Raw genomic sequence first — 19235 nt, forward strand, 5'->3', positions numbered from 1 at the left:
CGCCCACATGAGTCCGGGCACGTAGTTCAAACGGTTGGAGCTACCTGAAGACTGCAACTGCGACCGGAGCACGGGAGAGGGCGCAACATGCGGGGAGATCCGTGAGGGCAGAGGGCGCAACGTGCGGAGCAGTGGAAGTGCAACCTCCTCTGTAATGAATGTACACTGCTCAAAAAAATAAAGGGAACACTCAAATAACACATCCTAGATCTGAATGAATGAAATCTTCTCATTGAATACTTTGTTCTGTACAAAGTTGAATGTGCTGACAACAAAATCACACAAAAATCATCAATGGAAATCACATTTATTAACCAGTGGAGGCCTGGATTTGGAGTCACCCCCAAAATTAAAGTGGAAAAACACACTACAGGCTGATCCAACTTTGATGTAATGTCCTTAAAACAAGTCAAAATGAGGCTGAGTATTGTGTGTGGCCTCCACGTGCCTGTATGACCTCCCTACAACGCCTGGGCATGCTCCTGATGAGGCTGAGTATTGTGTGTGGCCCCCACGTGCCTGTATGACCTCCCTACAACGCCTGGGCATGCTCCTGATGAGGCTGAGTATTGTGTGTGGCCTCCACGTGCCTGTATGACCTCCCTACAACGCCTGGGCATGCTCCAGATGAGGCTGAGTATTGTGTGTGGCCCCCACGTGCCTGTATGACCTCCCTACAACGCCTGGGCATGCTCCAGATGAGTCTCAGTATTGTGTGTGGCCTCCACGTGCCTGTATGACCTCCCTACAACGCCTGGGCATGCTCCTGATGAGGCTGAGTATTGTGTGTGGCCTCCACGTGCCTGTATGACCTCCCTACAACGCCTGGGCATGCTCTTGATGAGGTTGAGTATTGTGTGTGGCCTCCACGTGCCTGTATGACCTCCCTACAACGCCTGGGCATGCTCCTGATGAGGCTGAGTATTGTGTGTGGCCCCCACGTGCCTGTATGACCTCCCTACAATGCCTGGGCATGCTCCTGATGAGGCTGAGTATTGTGTGTGGCCTCCACGTGCCTGTATGACCTCCCTACAACACCTGGGCATGCTCCAGATGAGGCTGAGTATTGTGTGTGGCCCCCACGTGCCTGTATGACCTCCCTACAACGCCTGGGCATGCTCCTGATGAGGCTGAGTATTGTGTGTGGCCTCCACGTGCCTGTATGACCTCCCTACAACGCCTGGGCATGCTCCAGATGAGGCTGAGTATTGTGTGTGGCCCCCACGTGCCTGTATGACCTCCCTACAACGCCTGGGCATGCTCCTGATGAGGCTGAGTATTGTGTGTGGCCTCCACGTGCCTGTGTGACCTCCCTACAACGCCTGGGCATGCTCCAGATGAGTCTCAGTATTGTGTGTGGCCTCCACGTGCCTGTATGACCTCCCTACAACGCCTGGGCATGCTCCTGATGAGGCTGAGTATTGTGTGTGGCCTCCACGTGCCTGTATGACCTCCCTACAACGCCTGGGCATGCTCTTGATGAGGCTGAGTATTGTGTGTGGCCTCCATGTGCCTGTATGACCTCCCTACAACGCCTGGGCATGCTCCTGATGAGGCTCAGTATTGTGTGTGGCCTCCACGTGCCTGTATGACCTCCCTACAACGCCTGGGCATGCTCCTGATGAGGCTGAGTATTGTGTGTGGCCTCCACGTGCCTGTATGACCTCCCTACAACGCCTGGGCATGCTCCTGATGAGGCTCAGTATTGTGTGTGGCCTCCACGTGCCTGTATGACCTCCCTACAACGCCTGGGCATGCTCCTGATGAGGCTGAGTATTGTGTGTGGCCTCCACGTGCCTGTATGACCTCCCTACAACACCTGGGCATGCTCCAGATGAGGCTGAGTATTGTGTGTGGCCTCCACGTGCCTGTATGACCTCCCTACAACACCTGGGCATGCTCCTGATGAGGCTGTGTATTGTGTGTGGCCTCCACGTGCCTGTATGACCTCCCTACAACGCCTGGGCATGCTCCTGATGAGGCTCAGTATTGTGTGTGGCCCCCACGTGCCTGTATGACCTCCCTACAACGCCTGGGCATGCTCCTGATGAGGCTCAGTATTGTGTGTGGCCTCCACGTGCCTGTATGACCTCCCTACAACGCCTGGGCATGCTCCTGATGAGGCTGAGTATTGTGTGTGGCCCCCACGTGCCTGTATGACCTCCCTACAACGCCTGGGCATGCTCCTGATGAGGCTGAGTATTGTGTGTGGCCTCCACGTGCCTGTATGACCTCCCTACAACACCTGGGCATGCTCCAGATGAGGCTGAGTATTGTGTGTGGCCCCCACGTGCCTGTATGACCTCCCTACAACGCCTGGGCATGCTCCTGATGAGGCTGAGTATTGTGTGTGGCCTCCACGTGCCTGTATGACCTCCCTACAACGCCTGGGCATGCTCCAGATGAGGCTGAGTATTGTGTGTGGCCCCCACGTGCCTGTATGACCTCCCTACAACGCCTGGGCATGCTCCTGATGAGGCTGAGTATTGTGTGTGGCCTCCACGTGCCTGTATGACCTCCCTACAACGCCTGGGCATGCTCCAGATGAGTCTCAGTATTGTGTGTGGCCTCCACGTGCCTGTATGACCTCCCTACAACGCCTGGGCATGCTCCTGATGAGGCTGAGTATTGTGTGTGGCCTCCACGTGCCTGTATGACCTCCCTACAACGCCTGGGCATGCTCTTGATGAGGTTGAGTATTGTGTGTGGCCTCCACGTGCCTGTATGACCTCCCTACAACGCCTGGGCATGCTCCTGATGAGGCTGAGTATTGTGTGTGGCCCCCACGTGCCTGTATGACCTCCCTACAACGCCTGGGCATGCTCCTGATGAGGCTGAGTATTGTGTGTGGCCTCCACGTGCCTGTATGACCTCCCTACAACACCTGGGCATGCTCCTGATGAGGCTGAGTATTGTGTGTGGCCTCCACGTGCCTGTATGACCTCCCTACAACGCCTGGGCATGCTCTTGATGAGGCTGAGTATTGTGTGTGGCCTCCACGTGCCTGTATGACCTCTCTACAACGCCTGGGCGTGCTCCAGATGAGGCTGAGTATTGTGTGTGGCCCCCACGTGCCTGTATGACCTCCCTACAACGCCTGGGCATGCTCCTGATGAGGCTGAGTATTGTGTGTGGCCTCCACGTGCCTGTATGACCTCCCTACAACGCCTGGGCATGCTCTTGATGAGGCTGAGTATTGTGTGTGGCCTCCATGTGCCTGTATGACCTCCCTACAACGCCTGGGCATGCTCCTGATGAGGCTCAGTATTGTGTGTGGCCTCCACGTGCCTGTATGACCTCCCTACAACGCCTGGGCATGCTCCTGATGAGGTTGAGTATTGTGTGTTGGCTCCACGTGCCTGTATGACCTCCCTACAACGCCTGGGCATGCTCTTGATGAGGCTGAGTATTGTGTGTGGCCTCCACGTGCCTGTATGACCTCCCTACAATGCCTGGGCATGCTCCTGATGAGGCTGAGTATTGTGTGTGGCCTCCACGTGCCTGTATGACCTCCCTACAACGCCTGGGCATGCTCCTGATGAGGCTGAGTATTGTGTGTGACCTCCACGTGCCTGTATGACCTCCCTACAACGCCTGGGCATGCTCCTGATGAGGCTGAGTATTGTGTGTGGCCTCCACGTGCCTGTATGACCTCCCTACAACGCCTGGGCATGCTCTTGATGAGGCTGAGTATTGTGTGTGGCCTCCACGTGCCTGTATGACCTCCCTACAATGCCTGGGCATGCTCCTGATGAGGCTGAGTATTGTGTGTGGCCTCCACGTGCCTGTATGACCTCCCTACAACGCCTGGGCATGCTCTTGATGAGGCTGAGTATTGTGTGGCCTCCATGTGCCTGTATGACCTCCCTACAACGCCTGGGCATGCTCTTGATGAGGCTGAGTATTGTGTGTGGCCTCCACGTGCCTGTATGACCTCCCTACAACGCCTGGGCATGCTCCTGATGAGGCTGAGTATTGTGTGTGGCCCCCACGTGCCTGTATGACCTCCCTACAACGCCTGGGCATGCTTCTGATGAGGCTGAGTATTGTGTGTGGCCTCCACGTGCCTGTATGACCTCCCTACAACACCTGGGCATGCTCCAGATGAGGCTGAGTATTGTGTGTGGCCCCCACGTGCCTGTATGACCTCCCTACAATGCCTGGGCATGCTCCTGATGAGGCTGAGTATTGTGTGTGGCCTCCACGTGCCTGTATGACCTCCCTACAACGCCTGGGCATGCTCCAGATGAGGCTGAGTATTGTGTGTGGCCCCCACGTGCCTGTATGACCTCCCTACAACGCCTGGGCATGCTCCTGATGAGGCTGAGTATTGTGTGTGGCCTCCACGTGCCTGTATGACCTCCCTACAACGCCTGGGCATGCTCCAGATGAGTCTCAGTATTGTGTGTGGCCTCCACGTGCCTGTATGACCTCCCTACAACGCCTGGGCATGCTCCTGATGAGGCTGAGTATTGTGTGTGGCCTCCACGTGCCTGTATGACCTCCCTACAACGCCTGGGCATGCTCTTGATGAGGCTGAGTATTGTGTGTGGCCTCCATGTGCCTGTATGACCTCCCTACAACGCCTGGGCATGCTCCTGATGAGGCTCAGTATTGTGTGTGGCCTCCACGTGCCTGTATGACCTCCCTACAACGCCTGGGCATGCTCCTGATGAGGCTGAGTATTGTGTGTGGCCTCCACGTGCCTGTATGACCTCCCTACAACGCCTGGGCATGCTCCTGATGAGGCTGAGTATTGTGTGTGGCCTCCACGTGCCTGTATGACCTCCCTACAACGCCTGGGCATGCTCCTGATGAGGCTGAGTATTGTGTGTGGCCTCCACGTGCCTGTATGACCTCCCTACAACACCTGGGCATGCTCCAGATGAGGCTGAGTATTGTGTGTGGCCTCCACGTGCCTGTATGACCTCCCTACAACACCTGGGCATGCTCCTGATGAGGCTGAGTATTGTGTGTGGCCTCCACGTGCCTGTATGACCTCCCTACAACGCCTGGGCATGCTCCTGATGAGGCTGAGTATTGTGTGTGGCCTCCACGTGCCTGTATGACCTCCCTACAACACCTGGGCATGCTCCAGATGAGGCTGAGTATTGTGTGTGGCCCCCACGTGCCTGTATGACCTCCCTACAACGCCTGGGCATGCTCCTGATGAGGCTGAGTATTGTGTGTGGCCTCCACGTGCCTGTATGACCTCCCTACAACACCTGGGCATGCTCCTGATGAGGCTGAGTATTGTGTGTGGCCTCCACGTGCCTGTATGACCTCCCTACAACGCCTGGGCATGCTCTTGATGAGGCTGAGTATTGTGTGTGGCCTCCATGTGCCTGTATGACCTCTCTACAATGCCTGGGCGTGCTCCAGATGAGGCTGAGTATTGTGTGTGGCCCCCACGTGCCTGTATGACCTCCCTACAACGCCTGGGCATGCTCCTGATGAGGCTGAGTATTGTGTGTGGCCTCCACGTGCCTGTATGACCTCCCTACAACGCCTGGGCATGCTCTTGATGAGGCTGAGTATTGTGTGTGGCCTCCATGTGCCTGTATGACCTCCCTACAACGCCTGGGCATGCTCCTGATGAGGCTCAGTATTGTGTGTGGCCTCCACGTGCCTGTATGACCTCCCTACAACGCCTGGGCATGCTCCTGATGAGGTTGAGTATTGTGTGTTGGCTCCACGTGCCTGTATGACCTCCCTACAACGCCTGGGCATGCTCTTGATGAGGCTGAGTATTGTGTGTGGCCTCCACGTGCCTGTATGACCTCCCTACAATGCCTGGGCATGCTCCTGATGAGGCTGAGTATTGTGTGTGGCCTCCACGTGCCTGTATGACCTCCCTACAACGCCTGGGCATGCTCCTGATGAGGCTGAGTATTGTGTGTGACCTCCACGTGCCTGTATGACCTCCCTACAACGCCTGGGCATGCTCCTGATGAGGCTGAGTATTGTGTGTGGCCTCCACGTGCCTGTATGACCTCCCTACAACGCCTGGGCATGCTCTTGATGAGGCTGAGTATTGTGTGTGGCCTCCACGTGCCTGTATGACCTCCCTACAATGCCTGGGCATGCTCCTGATGAGGCTGAGTATTGTGTGTGGCCTCCACGTGCCTGTATGACCTCCCTACAACGCCTGGGCATGCTCTTGATGAGGCTGAGTATTGTGTGGCCTCCATGTGCCTGTATGACCTCCCTACAACGCCTGGGCATGCTCTTGATGAGGCTGAGTATTGTGTGTGGCCTCCACGTGCCTGTATGACCTCCCTACAACGCCTGGGCATGCTCCTGATGAGGCTGAGTATTGTGTGTGGCCTCCACGTGCCTGTATGACCTCCCTACAACGCCTGGGCATGCTCCTGATGAGGCTGAGTATTGTGTGTGGCCTCCACGTGCCTGTATGACCTCCCTACAACGCCTGGGCATGCTCCTGATGAGGCTGAGTATTGTGTGTGGCCTCCACGTGCCTGTATGACCTCCCTACAACGCCTGGGCATGCTCCTGATGAGGTTGCGGATGGTCTCCTGTGGGATCTCCTCCCAGACCTGGACTAAAGCATCCGCCAACTCCTGAACAGTCTGTGGTGCAACGTGACGTTGGTGGATGGAGCGAGACATGATGTCCCAGATGAGCTCAATCGGATTCAGGTCTGGGGAACGGTTGGGCCAGTCCATAGCTTCAATGCCTTCATCTTGCAGGAACTGCTGACACACTCCAGCCACATGAGGTCTGGCACTGTCCTGCATTAGGAGGAACCCAGGGCCAACCGCACCAGCATATGGTCTCACAAGGGGTCTAAGGATCTCATCTCGGTACCTAATGGCAGTCAGGCTACCTCTGGCGAGCACATGGAGGGCTGTGCGGCCCTCCAAAGAAATGCCACCCCACACCATTACTGACCCACTGCCAAACCGGTCATGCTGAAGGATGTTGCAGGCAGCAGATCCCTCTCCACGGCCTTTCCAGACTCTGTCACGTCTGTCACATGTGCTCAGTGTGAACCTGCTTTTATCTGTGAAGAGCACAGGGCGCCGGTGGCGACTTTGCCAGTCCTGGTGTTCTGTGGCAAATGCCAAGCGTCCTGCACAGTGTTGGGCTGTGAGCACAACCCCCATCTGTGGACCTCTGCCCATCATACCACCCTCATGGAGTCGGTTTCTAACCGTTTGTGCAGACACATGCACATTTGTGGCCTGCTGGAGGTCATTTTTCAGGGCTCTGGCAGTGCTCCTCCTGTTCGTCCTTGCACAAAGGAGGAGGTAGCGGTCCTGCTGCTGGGTTGTTGCCCTCCTACGCCCCCTCCACATCTCCTGGTGTCTGCTCCATGCTCTGGACACTATGCTGACAGACACAGCAAACCTTCTTGCCACAGCTTGCACTGATGTGCCATCCTGGATGAACTGCACTACCTGAGCAACTTCTGGGGGTTGTACTGTAGACACCGCCTCGCTACTGTACCTCTAGGGGTGAGAGCAATGGCAAAATGAAAAAGTGACCAAAACAATGGCCAAAAAGGATGAGAACAGAGAAATGGTCTGTGGTCCCCACCTGCAGAACCACTCCTTTATAGGGGGTGTCTTGCTAATTGTCTATCATTTCTACCAGTTGTCTGTTCCATTTGCACAACAGCAGGAGGAATGGATTCACAATCGGTGTTGCTTCATAACTGGACAGGTAGATTTCACAGAAGTGTTATTGACTTGGAGTTATATTCTGTTGTTTAAGTGTTCCCTTTATTTTTTTGAGCAGTGTATATACTCAGGCTCGGACTGGCCCACAGGAGAGCAGGAGAATCCTCCGGTGGCCCCTGTGCAAGAGTGCGCTACTTACTCCCAACATGAGCAGTAGTTGGCCAGTACATTAATTCACTATGTACAGACAATAGCAGGATATCATTCATTCATTCATTTAACAAACTACCTAGTTTATTTTTGTAAATTTGTGGAAGAAGGTAATATAATATTTGCATGAAGCAGAACAGTGGCCCCCCAGAGTCAGTATTACTGGTGGGCCCTTGCAACCCCTGTCCGACACTGTATACACTGCTCGTACACCGTCCTAACAGTAACACCCTCTACTATCAGTCTCTACAAGCCGTAATAAGTACACCGAGAGCACCCAGAATACCCACCGTACTCAGAGAGACCCCAAAATACCCGCCGTATATGACTCGCCCCCTGGGCCATGGGGCACTCGGAGCCGGGCAACAGGGCAATAATGGGGGTAGTAGTGGCAACCCGGTCCGTGGCTCAGGGTGGTCAGACCAGTGGCAGTCTTCTATATGTTTTGCAATGTCCGACTACGCCACCCGTGGGTTGCGGCTATTATAAACCGCCACTGCAAGGCAGTCCACTGAGGCTGATGGTTTGTGCAGCTGAGATAGTATAACTCCCCACAGGAAGAGTGTAGCCTCAGGGCAGTGTGGTAGGATGCTGGGGGTGATGGTGCAGGGCGTCCCCGTACCGTTAGTGCTGACACGACGAGGAAGCACAAAGACAAGGTGTTGCAGTTCAGGTTCTTTTACTCACAGTTGTTATCCAAGTCACTTTTGCGCGAGTTGGACTGCTCAAGCCGTGCTGCGTCCACCAGGTGCGGGGCTCGGTCAACCCCCAGGCAATTCAGGAGCATGGCACAGAACTCCCTTCTATCCTTCCTCTGGCCGTGCCCCACCAGTGACCAAACTTCTGTCCGGCTGCCTCGGGCCTTCTCTGGGAGAACTTGGCGCCAGCTTCCCTGGCCCTATGTGGTGCCTTCCTAGTAGGTTTAGCGAGGGGTCGCACCAATAAATGATCACGACCTCCGGTTCTTGGCTGAGGATTATTTGCCTCCACCAACTTGGGATCCGGTACCCTTTTCTTGCCTGACCCGTCACCCGTAATCTCCTGGGTCCTTGGGGTCCCTTCTACCTTCGTGTTCCTGGGCCTTTCTATTCTTTGGTTCCTTCTCTTTCTGTTTTGTTCCTTTCTCCTTCTGTTCTGTTCCTTTTTCCTCTCTCCCTCTCGCCCTGCCCGTGTCCCTGGGCCTGGCTCTGGAGCAGAACTCCAGCGGAGCCTCTGCTCCCCTTCTCCTCCACTCTCACTTTCTCCTCACACACTGGACTGAACTCTAAGATGGTGCCCACCTTTTATACCTCCTCCTCCGTGTCTGAGCCCAGGTGACCTGCATCCAATGAGCTCCTTCCTATGCCCAGAAACCAGCCCCTATCTGCTCCCACATCACTAGGTTCCCCCCCTCCCCACTCCAGCCAGGGACATAGTCAGTCGTGCCTGCATACTAATGGGAGCACCGTAGAGCTGTCCCCCGGAAATGGGGTGTGTGTGCTGTATGCAGCTAACTGAGCCCTGGTCCATACTCCATCCTTACCCGGGAGTGGAACACCACACCTCTGGTTGAGGTGCAATACCCTTGTAGCGGCCGAACACTCGGGGCGCTACATATACAAGGAACACCCAACAAGACCTGCCGTATACCGGTAACACCCCACAAGACCTGCCGTATACCGGGGACACCCCACAAGACCTGCCATATACCGGGGACACCGCACAAGACCTGCTGTATACCGGGGACACCCCACAAGACCTGCCATATACTGGGAACACCCCACAAGACCTGCCGTATATCGGGAACACCCCTCAAGACCTGCCATATACCGGGGACACCCCACAAGACCTGCTGTATACCGGGAACACTCCTCAAGACATGCTGTATACCGGGAACACTCCTCAAGACCTGCTGTATACCGGGAACATTCCTCAAGACCTTCTGTATACTGGGAACACCCCACAAGACCTGCCATATACCGGGAACACCCAACAAGACCTGCCGTATAACGGGAACACCCCACAAGACTTGCTGTATACTGAGAACACTCCACAAGACCTGCTGTATCCGGGAACACCCCACAAGACCTGCTGTATAACGGGAACACCCCACAAGACTTGCTGTATATCGGGAACACCCCACAAGACCTTTCGTATACCGGTAACTCCCCACAAGACCTGCCGTATACCGGGAACACTCCACATGGCAGTATATAATATATTATACTGTGTACGACATGCATAGTGGTATTTTTGCACTGGATGGTGGTATTGTTAGGTTGCTGTTGGTTGTGCAGTGTTGGTGTTTGCCACGATCTAGCCACTATTTGTCTTACAGAACACTATACCGTACTGTTGTGCACTGTACGGTAATATTCTCCAGTAGCTTTTACCTGGGCACCATATATTATGGGAATACTACATTGTACAGTTGCCTCCAGAAGGTTTGAGACTTAAAGGGGTATTCCCATCTCCAAATTACTATCCCAATATGTAGTAGGTGTAATAATAATAATATTAGCAAATATCTTCAATTAAAAATGTAGTATAGTATTTTTGATTCGCCATCTCTTACCTCATGTTCAGGCAATACAGGAAGTTAGGTATCCATGGTTACGACCACTAGCAACTAGCTAACTGTGACTTTATCGGTGGACGTAACCATGGATACCTAAGGTCCTGCGATGCCTGCACATGAGGAAAGAGATAGCAAATCAGGAAAAATATACTACATTTCTAATTGGAGGCATTTGCTAATCTTACTATTAATACACCTACTACATATTGGGATAGGTTCTTGGAGATGGGAATACCCCTTTAACACAAATTTTGGTCCTCACAGTTCATTGCTTCATTGTTTTTATCTGCAATTTGCATTACCTCTAGATCAGGGGTCTCAAACTCGGCTGGGTATATGGGCCGCACATGGAAAAAATTTTAATTTGGGGGGCCGCATTCTTTGCAGGACAAAGTGACATTTTTAGTGATACCACTTTTTTTCTATACACCTTTTGAATATTTTTGCTGTTTTATTTTTTATAGCTTGGGTTGTTATGGATGTGGCGATAATAAAACATGCACTTTTTTTGTTTACTTTAGTTTAGATATAAAGCAGCATTTTTAGTGGCAAAATATTTTTTCATGCTTTATTTTGAAGTTTTTCTGCCAAAATCTTGTAGTAATGTGCCCCACCCTGGTCTGCATCTTGTAATGTCCCCCATCTTTGTCCCCATCTTGTTGTAATATTCCATACTGGGCCCCATATTGTCGTAATGTCACATACCGGTCCCCATATTGTAGATATGTCCTCATCTTGTAGTAATGTCCCATCCTGGTCCCCATCTTGTTGTAATGTCCCCATCTTCTAGGAATGTCCCCATCCTGGTCCCCCTCTTGTAGTAATGTCCCCATCCTGGTCCCCATGTTTAGGACTGTCCCCAGCCTGGTCCCCATTTTTTAGGACTGTCCCCAGCCTGGTCCCCATGTTTTAGGACTGTCCCCAGCCTGGTCCCCATCTTGGAGGACTGTCCCCAGCCTGGTCCCCATCTTGGAGGACTGTCCCCAGCCTGGTCCCCATCTTGGAGGACTGTCCCCAGCCTGGTCCCCATCTTGGAGGACTGTCCCTTGTGCCGTTCTACACATACAAGAGAAAAAAAAAAAGATTCTTCTCCCCTGTCCTCCGTTCCCTCAGCGTCCTTTCTGCACCTGTGGCCCACAGGCACCATAGACCCTGATCAGGCCCGGTCCAGGAGCTGCCGGCAGCTGCGCTTCAGTTCAGTGTATTGCCGCGCAGAGACCGACTCTCTGCACAGCGATACCAGTGGCAGCCGCCGGCCTATCAGAGGCCAGTGTGGCACCCCTGAGGGTTCAGTCGCCACAGGGGTACTGCACCTCAGATAGAGGTGTGGTATCTCCTCTTTTAGGTAAGGATGGAGCATCTCACAGGACCCCACTTCACCACTCAACACTACACCACTCCTGTCCTGTAGTGGGCCTAAATGCACCAGGGTGCTGCCCCGGCCTGGGATAGAGGAGATGGGGGGAACCAAAGATAGGGGGAACCATGTAGTGGGTGAGGGTGGAGGACACACTTACAGGAAGCACATATAGAATCTATATAATTCACGGCTATCTTAAGTTCAAGGTCTTTTGATTGTGGTCTTCTGTCAGGGTCCAGCAAGAGTCTGCAGCTGGCTGAAGATACACGGTCCTCGTTCTCTGGCTTTGAGACGAGGAGCGGGTCAGAGTTAACCCGTGTCTCTGCCCGGTCAGGGTCCTGATCTAAGAAGGCCTTGGAGGGGAGCAGAGGAGATAGGCTCCACAGGCAAAAGGATCCCAGGGGGATACGAACGGAGCGGAGTCGCCACCTGTATTCTTCATTTTGGCCTTGCCAGAGGGAATCCTGCTGCAAGAGGGGTGACCGGCGCCCGATATCTGACTTTGTCGCTTCACGTCTCAGTCAGAAAAGCGCGGAGGCTTAGTGGATCCCAGGGGGATACGGACGGAGCGGAGTCGCCACCCGTATCTCTCACACTGCGTTTACCCAGTGGGACCCGGCCTTACACCACGTTCATACCACACACAGTCAGGAGAAGACTCAGTGGGAGAACTTACTAAGGAGAGGAACACACCAGCGGGGTCTCGACAGGTGCTCCTGATCTACCTGGAAAGTGCTGAACCCCCTTCCCGGTGGCCGCAGTACGCCGTGAGTAGCAGAGAGAAGCTTTGCGACTGAAAGTTCATCTAAAGTTAGTAAAGACCTGGATGACTTCATACACCGCTTCCGCTTGTTTATTCCTGCGCGGCACTGCACCTACCATACTTCTACATAGTCCTCCTAAACACTGCCCTGAGGCCTACTCCGCCTGTGGGGAGTAGTACCAACTGTGCAGGACACCTGCCTCAGAGGACTGTTGCAGCGCTGGTGGCCTTCACTAGAAACCACAGGTGACGTAGTCGAACAACCACTCATCCAAAAGGCCCATTATTTTAATGTGACAGCCCTGGGCACGGAACGGGTCGAGGCCACGACTGCATCCCTGCAACATCTACACTGACCCAGCTCCGAGTAACCCCACCGCTCAGGGAGGGCGAGTCACAACTTGGCATAGTCGGCAGGATAGCATGCCCGCAGCAACGGAAGAAGATAATCCCCATTGCCGCCGGGTACTGTGCGCCTTTCACAAAAGACTGTCACACACTTAATGTGGTGCCCGCCCAGGAAGAACGGACGCCATTATGTGCAAAAACAACAGCAACCTAAGACCTCCCATCGTGGGCCTGGCTCCCCAATGGCGCCAAAAGTGCAGACCACCCCCTCCAGCAGAAACAGTCCGCATAGTAGTGTCCGTCAAGACGGATGGGACGTCCCAAGGAGTGCCCGTCAGCCAGCTGCCCTGGAGCCGCCCCAAAAGTAGGAGGAGAAAGAGACCACACCTAGCAGCAGAGATGGACGCAGCCAAGGAGAAGCTCTCCGTCGCTGGCCCACCAGCTGCTACCCCCCTCACTATGGAGGGGATCTACTTGACCGCGGAGGAGGCCAACTTCTTCCGCGGTGAAACGCAGCATCTGACCCGGAGGGTCGAAGAGGCCCAGCGACTAGCCACCGCAGAATGAAGGAAGGAGGCATTGCGGAAGATCGAGGCCCGCCGCCAGAGCTCGTCGCGCCTGACCGAAGAGGCCCCAGCCCAGGCAGAGGAAGCCCAGGAGGCCCTGAGCAGCCCAAGTGCGGGTAAGGCTGAAACTCCTACCCCGGGCGCGAGACGCACCGAAGCCCTCCTTGATCTCATGCCGTCACCCCCGTCCCCGGGCGCCATAGTTTGAGAGCAACTCCTGGCTCCGGAGGCCGAGGCCCAGGCCACCGCCACTCCCGGAAGTCTGCTAAGCCTCCTGACTCCCGGTCCAATAAGGCCAGCACGCACCGTGGTGTACACCTGCCCCAACCCAGACTGGGCCGCACCAATAGAGAGCCCACAGCAACCCCCGTTGTTGCCGCTGCCCGCGCCACCGGTCGCTTGCCCGGCGGCAGAAGAGTTTGCCTGGGATAACCGGGGGCGGGTCGACCTGATGGGCTTCCCCCGGGAAACCAAGACCGAAGCGCGGAGGCGGGAGGAGACTTGTCGTAAGGAACTCCTCCAGCTCGAGAAAGAGCGGCGGGAGAAGCGGGTCCGCTGTGAGCGTCTGGAGGTGTGCGCCAAGGCTACCAAGTCACAGGCTCGTCAGGCGGAGGCCACCCGTCCAAGTCCCCGGGAGGAAGGCCTTATCGTGCGCTTCCACCAGGAGGCAGGATGGGGCTTCAGTCGTAGCCCACAGTTTAACCGGGACGTCTTTGTCAACCGGCGGGACGTCGAGCCGCGGCTGGAACAGGGCCACCCTGGCCGGAACCTCTACCCGGGCTATTTGGTGTCCTACACCCGCCACCACGGGGAGCGTGGGTGGTATGCCCTGGATGTCCACAGGGTATTCAAGGAGGATGGCCCCACTCACCTACCCACAGAGGACCGGTCAGGCTCCGTCGGGTAAGATGAATCATTTCCCCGGTGGGGATACCACTGGTGAGCAGCCCCGGGAGATGCATCTCCCAGTTATGTGTGAACTGTTATTTGCTTTTCAAGTTTTTTGTTGCACCCGGATTCCTTTAAACTAAACATTTGTCCCTGCGGACGTTGAGCAAGAGGCAGACTGACACTGTAAATAGTTTGCACCTATTTAGGTGCTCCCTATTGGTTTTATGCAAAACCGCTTCTACCTCTGACCTCAGAAGCAAAACCTGTCTGGAGTGGCTCTACTGGAGGTCCAACCCGGGATCTTCATGCCCTGCAGCCACCCCAGGGCCTACGTTGAGGGTTTGGGACAGGTCCCTCGTGCTTACCTCATGTTGCTGAACTGACACTTTCTACAATATTTTCTACCGTATTTTCTACAGTATTTTCTACTGGAATAATGTCTCTTTAATGTTTTATATATTTATACTATATATATAACCTGCAACGTTAAAAGTGACCAAACCTCCCATAAAGGGAAGATTGTTTTATTGTTTACAAAATATTTAAATTTGAATGTCTGTACCACATTCCCCCTCTGTGTTTCACCGGGGGGGAATGTGGCGCCCTTGAGGGTTCAGTCGCCACAGGGGTAGTGCACCTCAGATAGAGGTGTGGTATCTCCTCTTTCAAGTAAGGATGGAGCATCTCACAGGACCCCACTTCACCACTCAACACTACACCACTCCTGTCCTGTAGTGGGCCTAAATGCACCAGGGTGCTGCCCCGGCCCGGGATAGAGGAGATGGGGGGAACCAAAGATAGGGGGAACCATGTAGTGGGTGAGTGTGGAGGACACACTTACAGGAAGCACATATAGAATTCACGGCCATCTTAAGTTCAAGGTCTTTTGATTGCGGTCTTCTGTCAGGGTCCAGCAAGAGTCTGCAGCTGGCTGAAGATACACGGTCCTCGTTCTCTGGCCTTGAGACGAGGAGCGGGTCAGAGTTAACCCGTGTCTCTGCCCGGTCAGGGTCCTGATCTAAGAAGGCCTTGGAGGGGAGCAGAGGAGATAGGCTCCACAGGCAAAAGGATCCCAGGGGGATAGGGACGGAGCGGAGTCGCCACCTGTATTCTTCATTTTGCCCTTGCCAGAGGGATTCCTGCTGCAAGAGGGGTGACCGGCTCCCGATATCGTACTTTGTCACTTCACGTCTCAGTCAGAAAAGCCCGGAGGCTTAGTGGATCCCAGGGGGATACGGACGGAGCGGAGTCGCCACCTGTATCTCTCACACTGCGTTTACCCAGTGGGACCCGGCCTTACACCACATTCATACCACACACAGTCAGGAGAAGACTCAGTGGGAGAACTTACTAAGGAGAGGAACACACCAGCGGGTCTCGACAGGTGCTCCTGATCTACCTGGAAAGTGCTGAACCCCCTTCCCGGTGGCTGCATTACGCCATGAGTAGCAGAGAGAAGCTTTGCGGCTGAAAGTTCATCTAAAGTGAGTAAAGACCTGGATGACTTCATACACCGCTTCCGCTTGTTTATTCCTGCGCGGCACTGCACCCACCATACTTCCACATAGTCCTCCTAAACACTGCCCTGAGGCCTACTCCGCCTGTGGGGAGTAGTACCAACTGTGCTGCCAGAACACCTGCCTCAGAGGACTGTTGCAGCGCTGGTGGCCTTCACCAGAAACCACAGGTGGCGTAGTTGAACAACCACTCATCCAAAAGGCCCATTATTTTAATGTGACAGCCCTGGGCACGGAATGGGTCGAGGCCACGACTGCATCCCTGCAACATCTACACTGACCCGGCTCCGAGTAACCCCACCGCTCAGGGAGGGCGAGTCACCAGCAGCTGACATCTGCGCATTTCAGTGACGTCATACGCTGCTGCGCTGGGACGCAGATGTCAGCGGCTGGCCTCTGATAGGCCGGCGACTGTCACTGGTATTGCTGTGTAGGGAGCCGGTCTCTGCGCGGCAATACACTGAACTGAAGCGCAGCTGCCAGCAGCTCCTGGACCGGGCCGCGATCGGGGTCTATGGTGCCTGCAGGCCGCATGAAGCAGTCTGAAGGGCCGCATGCGGCCCGCGGGCCGCGTGTTTGAGACCCCTACTCTAGATTGTTGAAGTCTCATCAGATGAATTGTGCTCATTCCTTGCCACGAACATTAACTTAATCACAATAAAAACCATTTACACGGAATTTCAGCCCTGACACAAAATGACCTCCTTAATCATGTCCGCTCAGGAGAAAGTGTTTACAAGGACAAGGCAGCTGATGTCACCCTGTTGTGCTGACTGACTTAAAGGAGCAGACTGGTTGCTTTACAGGCTCAACCTCATTGTCTTACCTCTAATGAAACATGAGCAGTCATCATTGCTTTGCAACAAATGGGCTTTACAGGCAATGACTTTGCCGCTTGAATGATTGTCCCTAGATCAACCATTTATCAGATCATATAGAACTTTATATAAAGAGGTTCAATTGCTGTGAAGAAGACTTTAGGATGCTCAAGAAACTCTAGAACATGCCAGGGCCATCTCCTAAGCAGCAATAGTGCAGAGCTTGCTCAGGAATGGCAGCAGGCGGGTGTGATCTGGTGGCAAAAAGGGCAGCAAAAAAAGCCGCTCCTCTAGAAGAACAGACTGACATTCTGCAGGAAGTACAGGATACTTACACACTGAATGTATCATTTGCACATTATATTCAGCTATGTCTGCACTGTGCAGTGTTATTATTTAGTGCTATACAGTGGCGGTGTTAGGTCGACACTGCATATATTGTTTGCAGAATGATTGCATTGCTTGTGCGCTGTGTGTCAGTATTGTGGGGTCACTTGGGTACTGGACACGACATACTTTTTCTTTGCACCACTTAAGCTCTTGTACACATTATGCAGACTTTGCCGCTGCTCCGGGGCCCATGAGAAAGGTGGTCCAGCTCAGAATCGCCTTATACAAAGGACAACAGGGATGCTACAAGAGTTTAAGGAAAATATTGATTTTCATGAAAAAAAAACGTCATAATCTTGACCAAGATTAATCAGAAACCTGAAAAGATGTGGTGGAGATCAGCAGCTCGTCCTCCTGCACCAGCCGGGGATGTGTCCGGCCGCATTGTCCTCAGCCTGTGATGTCGGACTCGACCATGCCTGTGTGATTTGAGCAGTCATCCGGTGCAAGGAAAAAAAAAACAAGTATGACATTGCGTGACTCGTTCTGTGGATACAGACCTGAGGAGCGGCAAAGATAAAGGGTTCGGAAGGTTTTTTCCAGGCGTACGAAGATCTGGTCCCCGGATGGTGACACGTCAATGAGAAAATACTACTCAGCTGCTTCATTAGGTCCCGAGAGCAGGACGGTTCTTCTGGACTTGCTGGCTTCCTGCGCCGTATCTGCACCACATGTTCTACTACTGCAAGTAGTCTGCGTAAACCCTATGTGATAAAAGGGTGTGTAGGACTGGACACGATTGCAGCTGATACGGTAATGGTGTCAGAAGTGTTTGTCCCTGGATTCTTGGATGTCTGCAAGGGATGAATATATACCAAAATATATCCTAAACAAGACCACAGGAGCCAACAGATGTAGAGGTGTGCGGTCTACGCGGTCATGCCCGACCTCACCAATAGACGCACCGCTGACACAATAGCCTGGTAAATCGGAACGTCCAATCACAATCCGGTAAATTTTACTCAAACCTGTGGAAAGGCAATGACATTCCCTGGTTTTTCGATTGGTCAATGTTATTTGGGCACAGTATGATTGTATTAGTTAGGCATTGTATGATAGTGCAACGACAGTACTTAGATAACACAGTCATACAATGCTCCAATAATACAGTCATACGGTGCTCCAATAATACAGTCATATGGCGCTCCAATAATACAGTCACACAGTGCTCCAATAATACAATCATACAGAGCTCCAATAATACAATCATACGATGCTCCAATAATAGTCATACGATGCTCCAACAATACAATCATGCGGTGCTCCAATAATACAGTCATGCGGTGCTCCAATAATACAGTCATGCGATGCTCCAATAATACAGTCATACAGAGCTCTAATAATACAATCATGCGGCGCTCCAATAATACAATCATGCAGCGCTCTAATAATACAATCATAAAGTGCTCCAATAATAGTCATACGATGCTCCAATAATACAGTCATGCGGTGCTCCAATAATACAGTCATGCGGTGCTCCAATAATACAGTCATACAGAGCTCTAATAATACAATCATGCGGCGCTCCAATAATACAATCATGCGGCGCTCTAATAATACAATCATAAAGTGCTCCAATAATAGTCATACGATGCTCCAATAATACAATCATGCAGCGCTCTAATAATACAATCATAAAGTGCTCCAATAATAGTCATACGATGCTCCAATAATACAGTCATGCAGCGGTCCAATAATACAGTCATGCGGCGCTCCAATAATACAGTCCTACAGTGCTCCAATGATACAGTCATACAGTGCTCCAATAATACAATCATACAGAGCTCCAATAATACAGTCATACAGTGCTCCAATAATACAATCATACAGAGCTCCAATAATACAGTCATACAGTGCTCCAATAATACAATCATACAGAGCTCCAATAATACAGTCACATGGTGCCCCAATAATAGTCATACAGTATTTAATTATTTTGGGCACTGTATGATTGTATAAATTGGGTGTTGTATGATTGTTTTATTCCGGCACTGTATGATGGTGCATATACAGTACATATATATGTAAAGATATAAATATACAGTGGGGAAAATAAGTCTTTGATATGATTCGCCCCCTGGGCCGTGGGGCACTCGGATCCGGGCAGTAGGGGAACGATGGGAGTAGTAGTGGCAACCCGGTTCCGTGGCTCAGGGTGGTCAGGCCAATGGT

The sequence above is a fragment of the Phyllobates terribilis genome, unplaced genomic scaffold (assembly GCF_046119375.1).
Source record: "Phyllobates terribilis strain yellow unplaced genomic scaffold, ASM4611937v1 Scaffold_1__5_contigs__length_1240528914, whole genome shotgun sequence".
NCBI classification, from domain to species: domain Eukaryota; kingdom Metazoa; phylum Chordata; class Amphibia; order Anura; family Dendrobatidae; genus Phyllobates; species Phyllobates terribilis.